This window comes from Hipposideros armiger, unplaced genomic scaffold (genome assembly GCF_001890085.2).
Source record: "Hipposideros armiger isolate ML-2016 unplaced genomic scaffold, ASM189008v1 scaffold_245, whole genome shotgun sequence".
NCBI classification, from domain to species: Eukaryota; Metazoa; Chordata; class Mammalia; order Chiroptera; family Hipposideridae; genus Hipposideros; species Hipposideros armiger.
The window spans coordinates 890,305-903,056 of record NW_017731595.1 but is presented as its reverse complement, the minus strand read 5'-3'; the positions used below and the strand labels follow the sequence as shown (position 1 = coordinate 903,056).

The 12,752-nt window shown below is 38.7% G+C and overlaps 1 protein-coding gene across 13 annotated transcripts in view; it reads right to left on the bottom strand.

Annotated features, from left to right (window-relative positions):
- The window catches only part of THRB (thyroid hormone receptor beta), a 355,917-nt gene that overhangs the window by 66,691 nt on the left and 276,474 nt on the right, over positions 1-12,752 (bottom strand). The window lies entirely within an intron of this gene.

Genomic DNA, 12,752 nt, shown 5'->3' with positions numbered 1-12,752 from the left:
ACAGACAAGTTGCTGTCCTTTTGTTCTTCAGTCTAGTTGTGGAGGACATTGCTTCACTGGCCCAAGTTGGCACCATCATTGCGCTCTTCCCTGGAGAGGCAGATCAGTCGCCGGCCTCTGGACAGCCGCTCACAGTGGCTGCTGGCCGCTCACGCTGGCTGCTGGCCACACATGGTAGCCCATGGCAACCCACTGCCACAGGGGCTGCAGCGTACGCCATCGCCAGCAACTCACAGCAGCCCAGCTCCAGGTTGAGCTGTTGTTCAGCATCTTAGCTGTAAGGGCAGTGTCACTGGCCCTCATATGTGGGATCCGAACCGGGGCCCTCTGGCATCCCAAGCCAGTTCTTAACCAACGTGCCACTCGGCCGGCTCTCCTTTGCTTCCTTTTAAATTTGGTCTCCCCTTTGGTTCTATCCTCAACCTTCTTCTAACCACACGTGTTCTCACCAGGTGATCTATCAATGCCCACATCTCTACTGCCCAGTGTGCTGATGGTGCTTAATCTCCCTGGTGCCTGCCAGACCTGCATGTTCGGCTACCTACCAAACAACTCTCCCTGAATGCCTCCATGGTACCACACACACCAATACTAAACCTATCTATGTGCACGTTCTATAATGGGTGTTTAAAACTGCATCTTATTTAATCTTCAAGATGGTCCTTGAGGGCAACTATGGCTATCCATGTTGTTTTTTTTTAAAAATAGATATAAAAACATCCATATATCCTAAGTGGCACAGCTGGTCATTTGAAGAGTCAGGATTCAAATCCTGTTCAAGTAGAAATTCCTTGCTTAGACTCTGCCTTGTAGCTTAGTTCTCTCTCGCTAGCTTTGCCACAACATTGACCACAAAGGGCTTGACTGCTCTATGCTATCACTATCTTCATTAAACTCCCCATCACCTCCTTTAAAAGTTGGTTAACCCAGCAGGTTTCTATGCTTCGGATCTTACCCTGATTTTCCAATTCATCTTCTACACAGTAGCCTGGGGATTGATTTTAAAGGAGAATAAAAAACATGTCACCTATTCCCTCTCCCACAACCGCCCATCCCTGTTTGCAATCATCCGTGGCTTTCAAGATAAAGTTTAAACACTTACAGGTGCTTCACAATGTGGCCCTGGGCTGTTTTTATTCCTATCTCTTGCCCCTTATGTAACCTGAACTCAGGCCATTTGTTGTTTCTTTGAACAGCGTCTCTATGCCTTGGTCATGCACGGTTCCCTTTTTCTTACCTTACCTCTGTTCCATATGGCGATCTAAGCACTGTGAATCCAATTTCAGTTTGATTATATTATTTAAGTATCACACCAATATTGTGGGTAGATATTATTGCTCCTGTTTTAGAGACGAGGAAACTGAGAGCTGGAGAGGTTAAGTAACCTGCCCACATAAGGCTGAGCCGGGGTGATCTGAATGCAGGTTTATTTGGCTGCAAATATCATGCTTATTCACAAAATACTGTGCTTCCACTAAGAATATCGGATTTCCATGTAGTAAAGCTGAAATAGTTATTTATATCTCGAGCTCTTAAAAATCAATGCATAAATTACAGAGAAAAATATAGTGCTTATTTCCTGGTTATTTACATTAATTTAGGGGTTCACAATAAGCATATAATAGTTGCTTCATAAATGAATGAATGAATGAATGAACGAACAGTGGCTGAAGGACCTAAAGTTATAATCCTCCAGATTGTGAGTTAATATGTATTTTTTTTCACATAAACAGGATGATAAGTGAGAATACAGGATGTGGCTGTCCAATATGTCTTCAGCGTGCTGCCCTTACACCTAATGGCACACCTAATGGTACAAGCGCAGCAAACTGAGGGGTCCAGGATACTGTAGGACTATGATGACCTATCATGGTCTGTCAATCGTCTTCCTTGAGGGGTCCAGAAACGATGTCTGACAAGGGAATTTATAGCCTCGAAATATTTCTAAACATCCTTGCTGGATGTTTAGGCCATGAAATTCTCTCTTACATATTGAAAAAATAATACATTGTCTGATTTCACCCTAAAGTCAAAATTTGTTCCATTTACGTTTTCACGTAATGGATTGTAGGGCCCCGAATTCCAGTTCCAATAGCACAGATCCACTTGTGCTATTTCAAAGCCTCTCTTCCATAGCATTTCTCATGGATGTGAGAGTGTCAAATGATGAGTGGAATTCTAACAAAGTGTCTTGCATATAAGAGCCCCCAGGATGAAGATCAAGGGTTTATTCTAACTAATATTTCTCAAGACCAAAGGCAAATCATAAGGTCTCTTTGTGCTTTGAAAGAATGAGGTAATATTAAAAAAATCGCTCAGGATAGGCCAAACAAAAAATGTACATACACAGAAGTGAATACAAAAGAGCACACCTTTAAGGCTTGGGGGTTGAAGTAAAAGGTAAGGCTTTCGAAATATATTTTAGACTACTCTTCACAGTATTAAATCCTTCTCTTTTTTATGCCACCAGCAGAATACCTACTCTTTCTCATGAATGAACATTTGATTCAAAAGCAAACCTTTGATGACTTTAATATAGTCTGATGAAGCTTGGGCATCACAGTCTAGAAAATGTACAATAAAATTTGTTTGGTGAAACTTTAATTAGAACACAGGCTACATAATAACGATGCATGTCTACTGCGTGTTAGTTTTCATAAGCAAACAATAAGACTGGTGGGGAGGTATTTCTATTCATTTTACAAAGTGGAAAACTCATCCTTATGTAGCTACTATCGGAAGATGTTAGTATCGAAATTTTGGCCCTTGAATTGCTATTCTAGAACTTGCTGCCCACTTCCCCACACTACTTTTTTAAGTAGAAAATTATTTTAATATTTTGAAAATTCTGGGCAACTAATTATGTGTTTTAACACAAATTTTAAGGTCAAGATAATGATTTATCTGTTTTTCCAAAGATGTGCCTAATTTAATGCCACTTCATATTATTACGATCAGTATGTTTCCCTCTGCCTCTAGAAAAAAAAACATGATCTTCAATACTTTATAATTTTTTAATAAATCTCATTTATGCTTTGCATAAATATCACATAACCACTCATTTTATGTATTCTTTAATTAATTACTTAAAGCAAGTAGATCCAGTTCCCTTTAGTTAACGTGTTAAGATGATTATTTCATTGTAATTCACACTGATGGACTTGATTTGAAAAGTTGCGTGGTTGTTTGAATGGAATGGTTTTGACATTTAACAGATATAGTATACTTTCTTTCTTCCAGAATAACATGTCAGAGATTAATTTTAAAACAAATTACCCTAATAATAGAAATAATGAAAGAGTAATTGAATCATCTGCATTTACTTTGATTTTTCACCTTTAAAGAACAACTAGTGCAAAATCTAGACTCTGATACAATTGATGCAGATTTCAAAAGATTTATTCTTTGTTCACTAAAGGCTCTATTCTACACTTATACCTGAAAATGTTATGAAGAATAATTAAAAGTAAAAAGTTCATATAAAGTACTGACACATGCTACTAAGTACTGATACATACCACAATGTGTATGAATCTCAAAAACAATATGCTAAGTGAAAGGTGAGAATTATACTGTGTGATTCCCTTTTTGTGCAATGTCCAGCGAAGGGACAAATCTGTAGGGATAGAAAGTAGATGAGGGGTTGCCAGGGGCTGGGTACAGGCATGAATAGTAACTGTAAATCAGATAAAAATTTCTTTGGGGTGATGGGAATGTTCTAAAAATGATTGTGGCGATGACTATACAACTCCGTAAATATACTAACAATTATGGACTGTATATAGGAATTTTATGGTATGTAGATTATATCTCAATAAAGCTTTACAAAAATAGATGTGGATTACAAATAGCTTGAGCTAATTAAAACTGATTATCAAAATAAAATAATTAAAAAATTCACATCATTTATATAGCAGTACCATGTATGTTATTTTTTAGATCTAATGGAAGATATACCACAGGAGGAAGACACGGCCTTCCTCTGAAATTTGCAACCCAACTAAAAAGACATATCAATGGGTAGACATCAACTGAATATTTCAAGTGTTATATGAACGTGGAGTAAAATGAAATATTATTATTTCTGAAATGAAGTAGGTTAAATTCTTCATTATTATTCTCTAAGACAAATGCCAGCCAGCCAATAGAATTTTCATCATTCCTTGGTCATCAGCAGCATGTCTATTTGGAAATACCATACAGGAAGCAGTGGGTCTCATTTAACTTTTTATTCTCAGCACATGGTATATGGGCACATAGAACACACTCAAGAACATTTTTGGTATCAGTCAAGATAAATTCACAATCTCTGGTGAATCAAACAGGCATGCTCAGAAGCTATAAGATAAGGAGAGCACAGTACGTACTGTAACAACATTTCATGACAACATAAAGTAAGAAATGATTCATTCTGATGACGAATGGAGAAAGAATCACAAAGGAGGTGATATTTGAACTGGGCTTTGAAGGATGAAAAGAATAAAAAAAAATGTAAGTTTTTAAAAATAGGATCTACTTCATGCTGGTACCCTGAGATCTAAATCTAGAAATAGTAAATTGAAATTCTTTATTTCATTTCAAATGTCAAAGTAGTCTAGAAGGATACATAGTAGATATCAAGGCTAACCTAAGATACACTCAATCTGAGTTGTTTTATGATTTAATATGATTGGGTTGTGGAAAGAAAAGAATATCTAGTTAAAACATGAGAACAAACAGGCAGAGTCTGCTTGTTACCTCAGAAGTCCAGGCCACAGGGAATCTGCTTTCTGTCCCTATTACAGAGAAAGGTGTCCCTCAGGTAAGTATCACACTGTCATTCCAATCTTAAAAATGTCACAAGTGACAGAGAAACAACTTTTAGACTTTAGACATTCATACTTATAGTAGTGAATGAATGCTTCATAAGAGAACTTTTAGAAAATACACTTTCTTCCAACCCAGTGAGATAATGAACAAGCTCATCAATAAAGATAGAAACCTCCTCAAGTGAAGAGGTGTAGGTGTTTGGGAGACTGGAAACTTTCTGAATCAGATACCTAAATTCAATTTTTTATAGGAACAAACATCTTGTGATACAACAATATTTTAGTATTTTTGCCAAAAATGCATAATCTGATTCTAATCACGAGGAAGCATGAGTCAAACCCAAACTGAGGGATATTTTACAAAATAATAGGACTGCACTCTTCAAAAATGTCAATATCATGAAAGACAAAGAAAGGTGGTTAAATCGTTCCTGATTAAAACAGACCAAAGAGACACAGAAACAAAATGAAATGCATTTGGGCCTGGATCCCGAACCAGAAAACATAACCGGTATAAAGAACAATCGATGGTAGCCTGGCCTAGCCCTGTTAGGAAGAATGAAGCCCAGGAAAACCTCCCAGAGACAAGTCCTTTCTTCAGCACTGCTTTCAGCCTCAGCCTTCCTTCAGGCTGAAGGAGAGTGGGTGGGAAGCAGTTTTGTGAAATTTACATAAAGTCTGTAGATTAGGTAATGGTATGCATCAGTGTTAAATTTCCTGATTTTGTTAATTGTACCATGGTTTTCTAAGAGAATTTCTTTGATTTTAGGAGATACACTGAAGAATTTAGAGTTAAATGGACATGATGTCTGCAACTTACTCTCAAACAGTTCTGAAAACTAATACACACACACACACACACACACACACACACAAATGTGGCAACATGTTAACAATTGGTGAATCCAGGTGAAGGGTGTATGGGAATTCTCAGTAATATTTAAAATTTAAAATTTTTGGTAAATGTGAGATTACCTTAAAATCAAGTATAAAAAGGTATTTATAGGTTTGCCTTAGCAGATCTTCCAGGAAGACACACAACTCACTCAAAATTGAAGACGTCATGGTATTTGTTTCCTTTGGGGAAGAAATAAGACTCAAACACAGAATGATCACTTCAAAGGAAAGTTAAGGATGACAATGTCATGTGTAACTAGAAAGGGATAACACGAAAGCACAATATTCTCTATGTCCGGCCATAAATATTAAATGGGACGAACCCACTGCAGATACCTGTTTCCTTGGAAACCCATTCAATTGAAACCCCTGCAAAAATTAACATGCATTTTTTTCTCTTCCCTTAAAGGGCAGGAGCTTCTTTTATTTACACAGTTTTGACATTTAGTTTTATATCTTAGGCTTATTATAAGAAATTCTTCCCAGAGCTAGGCAAACAGAGTCAAATACATATCTTTTCATTAGTTCTGAGGTTTGGCTTATAATTGTATGGCTTTTATAGCTGCACATTATGGGGCAACTATGGATAATTGGGGTAAAATCTGTCACTCACTGAATATTGCCATCTAGATGAATTAACCATCAATCCACACACAATATTTTAACTCAAATGTCGAGTGACTTCACAATATAGATAACTGAGTTAAATAGTCATATTTGCGGTATGGTTCTATATTTTAAGAGGCAGTAAAGTTTAATACAGTCAAGGCCCTTGCATAAGTCAATACTGACAAATGTCATAGGGATAGGGTTCACCAAAGATAATAATTCTGTTTCAGATCAATACCATAGAGAATGGCTCTGGACCATGGAGGGTTTCTGACTCTCATTTCCAAAGCTCAGCTGGTTCTGGAATTTTGGCATCCTTACAGAAACAGGGTCATGGTTATTCCAGTCCAAGTCGAAGAGGCTAAATTGGTCCAGAACCTGAAAGACTGGTCTATAAATAAAGCGCTCCATTAGCATCAGCCACAGAATAGGCTAATGAGAGAGAGAACCCATTTCTGTGTCAATATAGGTCATAAGTACAGATGAAATGATTCCCAATGTACTTGCCTACTTTTTCTGCAATGCCACAATTAGAGGCTATCCTTGGTGTGAATCCTGCATCTCTGGGGGGTACTCAAAACCCAAAGTCTCTGCCCTGGAGAGAGAAGGATATGAGGGGGTACCGGTCACCAACACCTTCAGGGCAATATGAGTAGGCTTATTATGGAGCATGATATGTTTGCAGAAGCTGAAAGAGGAAGAAGCCTAGACTTACTGGGCATCTTACTGAAAATGGGTGTCTAGATGGCTTGAACACTCCTATGTTCCTGGAGGGTGCTGCCCAAAAGGGAAGTAAGAACAGTGTAAGGCAACCGATTTCACAATTTGTCCTGGATGGAGCTGGTACTATGTTTTTACGATGATCATAGCTTAGGTTTTGGGGGCCAGGATTGATTTCATGTATTTTTCCCAGTTTTCCCCACAAGGGCAAATATGGTTACCATATTGGAGAGCTACTTTACAATGGAGCGTAGATTACTGTCCTTGGTTTCTTTGTGGTCAATTAATCTCTGATTTCATTCTTTGTTGGCGAGAATGAGTGACTTATCCGAGGTTAAACAGCTGGCAAGTGTCAGAGCCAAGAGCCAAACCATGGGCTTTTGTGCATTCAGGAACTTTTTCTATGTACGTCTGTGCACACACAACTATATAGAGTTTTAAAACTGTAAATGGGATTGTACTATACTTAGTGTACAGTTGCTTCTCCATTAAATATTCCTATAGCCACCTCTTAAAAATTTTATTTTTCTAATGGATGCTTTAGATATACCATAATTTGTTTGAATATTCCCCTATGAATGGACATTTGGATTGTTTCCAAATTTTCAGGAACAAAAACAAAGGTGCAAAGAAAACTTTTGAACACAGGTCTTTGTGCCTTTCTGTGAGTATTACAGGACAGAGTATTTATAAGGGGGACAGCTGAGTCAAAGCATATCTGCATTTAAGGCTGTGACAGACACTGCTAAATTGACCTTGGAAAACCTGGGGTCCATTTGTTCAATGAAAATTGAAATTGGATGAAATAGAGCCTTGAATTTCTGATGTTTGCCTTTCTCTGACATTGCCCCTTTTCGAGTTTTTTCCTCCCCTCCACTCTAGCTGATCACTTTTCTTTCTTTTCTTACCCTCCATTTCTGTCTGCCTTGGTCTACTTACGAGGTGTTCTTCCCTGCCATGGAAGTACCATGCCACAGGGCTCTCTTGCATATGCCAGGAGCTGGTTGACAGCACTTATTCTCATGTTGATGGGTAAGGCTCCTGAGTGCCCTTGAGGTATATGAATCACACTGGTGCTCTCAGCCTGGACTGCACACCCTGATGTATGGTGAGTAGGGGCAGAGTGGAGAGCGGAGTTGGAGGGAGCAGATGGCTGTGCTGGTGGAAGGGTTCAAGCTTTTTAATCCCCCAGCTTCTAAATACTCATTTACTTGAAGATGTCCTTGTTTTCACTTAAGGACAAAGATAGAGATCTCCCGCTGAAAATGCGAATGTCTAACTTGAAAGATTAGAATGCATACAATGACTTGGCTTTATGTCTCTCATTTTTAGAATACTTTGTTATTTTGGTAAATGAGAATTATACATCATTTATAATTGTCATCATTGATTTGATTCATTTTTTCTCCATATGAAGAGCATGAGTTAATAGTCTGCCCCTTTGCTGACATAAGATATGGTTTTAAAAATTAACTTGTCTAAATCTTGGGGACTGGTTTAATAAATTATAGCATATCTATAAGCAAGAATAATCTATAGCCAATAAAAGTCAGGATTCAAAGACTATTTAACGACATGGGAAAATGTTCATGATATATTGTGAAGCATTAAAAGCTGGTTAAAAATAATATGTCTAATATAATTCCAAGTTTGTAAAAAATAGATACGCAGAGAAAAAAGACTGAAATATAATAAAGATTTTAACACTGCCTGTCCTTGGAATTACAAATGATTTTTAAAAATTATTTTTGTTGAACTTTTGGGAAATTTCCACTTTTTGTACAATGAACATGAAAGGCTTTTATAACTCAAGAAAATAACTAGTTAGTAAAATTATTTTGACTTTTTTCTTGCCATCCTGGGGACATGAGACTTAATTCTCTTGATATTAAATGCAGAGCAGACCTACAGAGAAAACTCAGTGAAATCACCAGATTGCTGCTATCCTTTTTGGATACAAACTGGGAGGTGGGTCAATCTTGTCTTGTTTCTCCCACCAGGTTCCGGTGTTTCAGGAAGGTCCCTGATTGACACCAAGGTCAAACATTAAAGTACAGAGGTCTAACTATCAGGGTTCAGCAGGGTTGGTTAGATTCAGCTACAGGGGTGTATGCATCTTCTAGAACCTATCCTGTGGACTCATGAGACCCCGTAGTTCCTGGAGAGGAGTTCAGGAGGGCATGAGGGGGCTGAGTGGAGAAGGCTTGTACAGTGTAAGAACTTAGAGGAGGACCAGGGTCCTAGCCAAATAGGGTGAGCGTCTCAGAAGGGCTCGAGTCCCAGAGGGAGGTGTTACCAGGCAGAGTGATTAAGCAAAACATCCCATTGGCAATTAAAATAATAAGCCAGGACTAAAGGAAGGCCCAATCAAGAATGGATAGATTCAGGTAGCACCTCAGGTGAGTCAAGGACTGGAAGAAAAATGTACATTCGCTGGGTGTCCACTAGGTGGCAGACCCTTTCCTATACTAAAAGTTTAAGAGTACAATATTCTCAGGCACTTCCTGATACTTAGGTTTTAAGAATCACCCAGAGGGATAAACACAGGTTCCTGGGCCCCTTTCCAGAGCTTCCAATTCAGTAGTCTGGGGTGGGACCTGAGATTCTGCATTTCTAACAAGCTCCAGTTGCTGCTAGTGCCACTAGTTGGTGAACTGTGAGCACCACTGAATACATTACCTGAGACTCTGGGAACAGAGGAAGTGGGAAGGAGGTGGATGGGGTCCTGGTGGCCGAGTAATCAGTTCAAATTGTGACGAAAACTCCAGGGAGGTGTAGTGTGGAGATAGAGGGTGGCTTGGGGAAGGGAATGGGGTCTGGATGGAACTAGCCTCTGGTACTAAAGCAGATTTGAATTGTGGGCTCTGCAGCAGAATGTAATGTCTCCAGAGCTCTCATTCTAGTGCAATGTGTTACCAATTAATTTCCTTAGAATGACTGTAGCAGAGAGGAGTACAGGTATATGCAAATTAAAATGAAAGTAGCATTCGGACCAAAATGACATTAGATGCATATCAAGAATAAACCTAAAGAAAAACATTAAGGGTACTATAAAGTATAAATCAGTGAGTCTCAAATTGTTTGAAAGGAAGGACCATTTAAAAAAATATCTGGGGCTGGCTGAGTGGCTTAGTTGGTTAAAAGCACAAGCTCTGAGCAACAGGTTTGCTGGTTCGATTCCCACATGGACCAGTGAGCTGTGCCCGAGCTGAGCTACCGCTGAGCTGCCAACAGGTGGCAGGATGGCTCAGCTGGTGAGAGCACGTGCTCCTAACAACAAGGTTGCCGGTTCAACTCCCGTATGGGATGGTGGGCTATGCCCACCTGCAACTAAGATTGAACATGACGCCTTGAGCTGAGTGGCTGCGAGCTGCTGATGGGTGGCAGGATGGCAACTGGACTTGGAGCTGAGATAGCTGCACCCTCCACAACTAAGACTGAAGGACAACAACTTGGCTGTTCCCCTTCCCCAATTCCCCAATAAAATATTAATTAAAAAAATATATATATCTGGTCCATTATGCCCCAATACATGGTTCTACAAGACATTTCCATAGCTCTGTCCATGCATGACTGACAGGCAAGTTTGACAATATACAACAGGCCTCTACCCTGTTCAGCAAGGTAAATCCTCTGATCATGCATTTGAATGTCAGTGGCAATGTCAAGTTGGTACAAATGTTTCTAACGCTTATTCTCAGTTTCTGTACTTGCATCAATAGAGTGTGGGAAAAGTGATAGTTTGCATAAGGATACCTGTCTACAAATCACCCTTACAGGTGCACTGGTCTAGATTGGCCGGATTATTGATTTGGGAGATGGGTTTATTACACTATTTCAAGCAATTTGTTCTTTGGCTCCTACACTGCAGATCTTTAACTTTTTGTATCCTTGAAGGCCACTTAGTTCTTATCCATTCCATTTGGGGTCCTTGAAATGGGACTACTTGGATGTTCTTTTAGCCCTGAGGCTATTTCTTCATGCTCGGACCTCAAGGACAATATCCTGCACATAGTAGGCACTCAATAAACATCGATGGGATGAATGCATGGAATTATAGCCCAGGACTGTGTATCAAGCACACTTGGGGGCTAGACAGAGATATCCTGGAAATAAATGCCCGACATAGATGGACATCAAAATAGAACTCTGTGCACATTGACTACAGAGGTAGGTGGCGAGTTGAGCAGATGGAGAAGAACCAACTCCAAAAAGAAAAGAATGACTAATTGCATTATTTTCCTGGACTCACTAAATACAGGCGTCCACTGCAAATGAGTGAAATTTAGTTCATAAGGTTCTTGGGCCGTGACAATGTAGACTTCCTGATGGCATTTTCATGCTGAACCATGGCATTGGCTCATGTTCACACCAAGGTGAGCCCTGGGTACTCTAAAAACTACAGGAGAGTTTACTTTAGTTGTTTTCCTTCTAATACTAAAATCTTGAGAAAGGATTTAAATAATTTAATTATATTTTCTTATTAAATAATTCTCTGACTTTCAGCAGAAGAGAGCTGAATGAATGCAAAATAGATGATCAACTCTAACTTTCCTAAAACATCACGTCCCATCCCACACTCTTCTTTCCTGCTCCCCTCTCTCTTCCTTACCAGGCTGTCACACAGCACAGCCCAAGGAATTGATGCAATTTAATGATGCACAGCTAATAATAATGATCACAGTAGTAATGATAGTTGCTATTTCGAGAGCACTGTATGAGAGCACATTATCTTATTTAATCTTCTCAACAATCACATAAGTTTGATCAAGGACAGAAATTTGGGAGGGTTAGGATTCTAGCCAAAATATGTCAGACTCAAAAAATGTGTGGTCTTCACCATTGTATTACTTAGGGTCTTGGATCCATCTAGAGACTCCTTTTGTTTTTAAGGTGTACCAACAAACTGACAAGTGTAGAGTGCAGGGAACTCTAGATACCCAAGGACAACATTTCTCCTAAATGATTGACATGTGTAGAGGGTCCCAATGATTAAATGAATGAATGAATGAATATGGATACCAACTGTGAATAAATCAAATTAGTTTGTGAGGTCCTCAGATTATAAGGACACTACATTTCCTGTTGACATTTCACTGTAAACCAAGGACTGACATGATTTTGATGCCAGCTCATAAAATTTGAAGATACAATCTGGTTACAAATTCTGACTAAATCTCAATTGTATTTCAAACAAGTGTGAACATACACACACAGACACAACTGTCCTGTATCCTGACTCTTTTGCAAAAACTTATTTTGCTCTTTCTAAATATCCCTTTCAATTTCTCAAATCTCCTAAATAATACAGATGAGAGACAAATACATATCTTCCCAAAGAGAACATGTATAGTTTTGACTGCTCTCCAGAGCTTATACCACTATTTTATTATTATATTTAGATAATCCTATTTTCGTCTAAAATAATCTGCATATTTAACTTCCCAGGTCAACTGGTAGTTCCAAAGAGCTTTTGAAGTGTTTTCAGAAAAGTTAAAGAACTAGCAGTTTTTTTGAGAGGGATACATATAATTATATGCTTATGTTCAAGTTAGAGCAGTTTGCAAAAGTCCTTCATGGCTCATATATAGAAGTCTTTACAAACTTTCATTACTACATCTTGGTATATGATTGCAAAATTTTCAAATAGACAATTTAAAATTTTATCATGAGTCAAAATCCTTAAAGAGAAAAAACAGCCCCCTCCCTGCCCCTCCC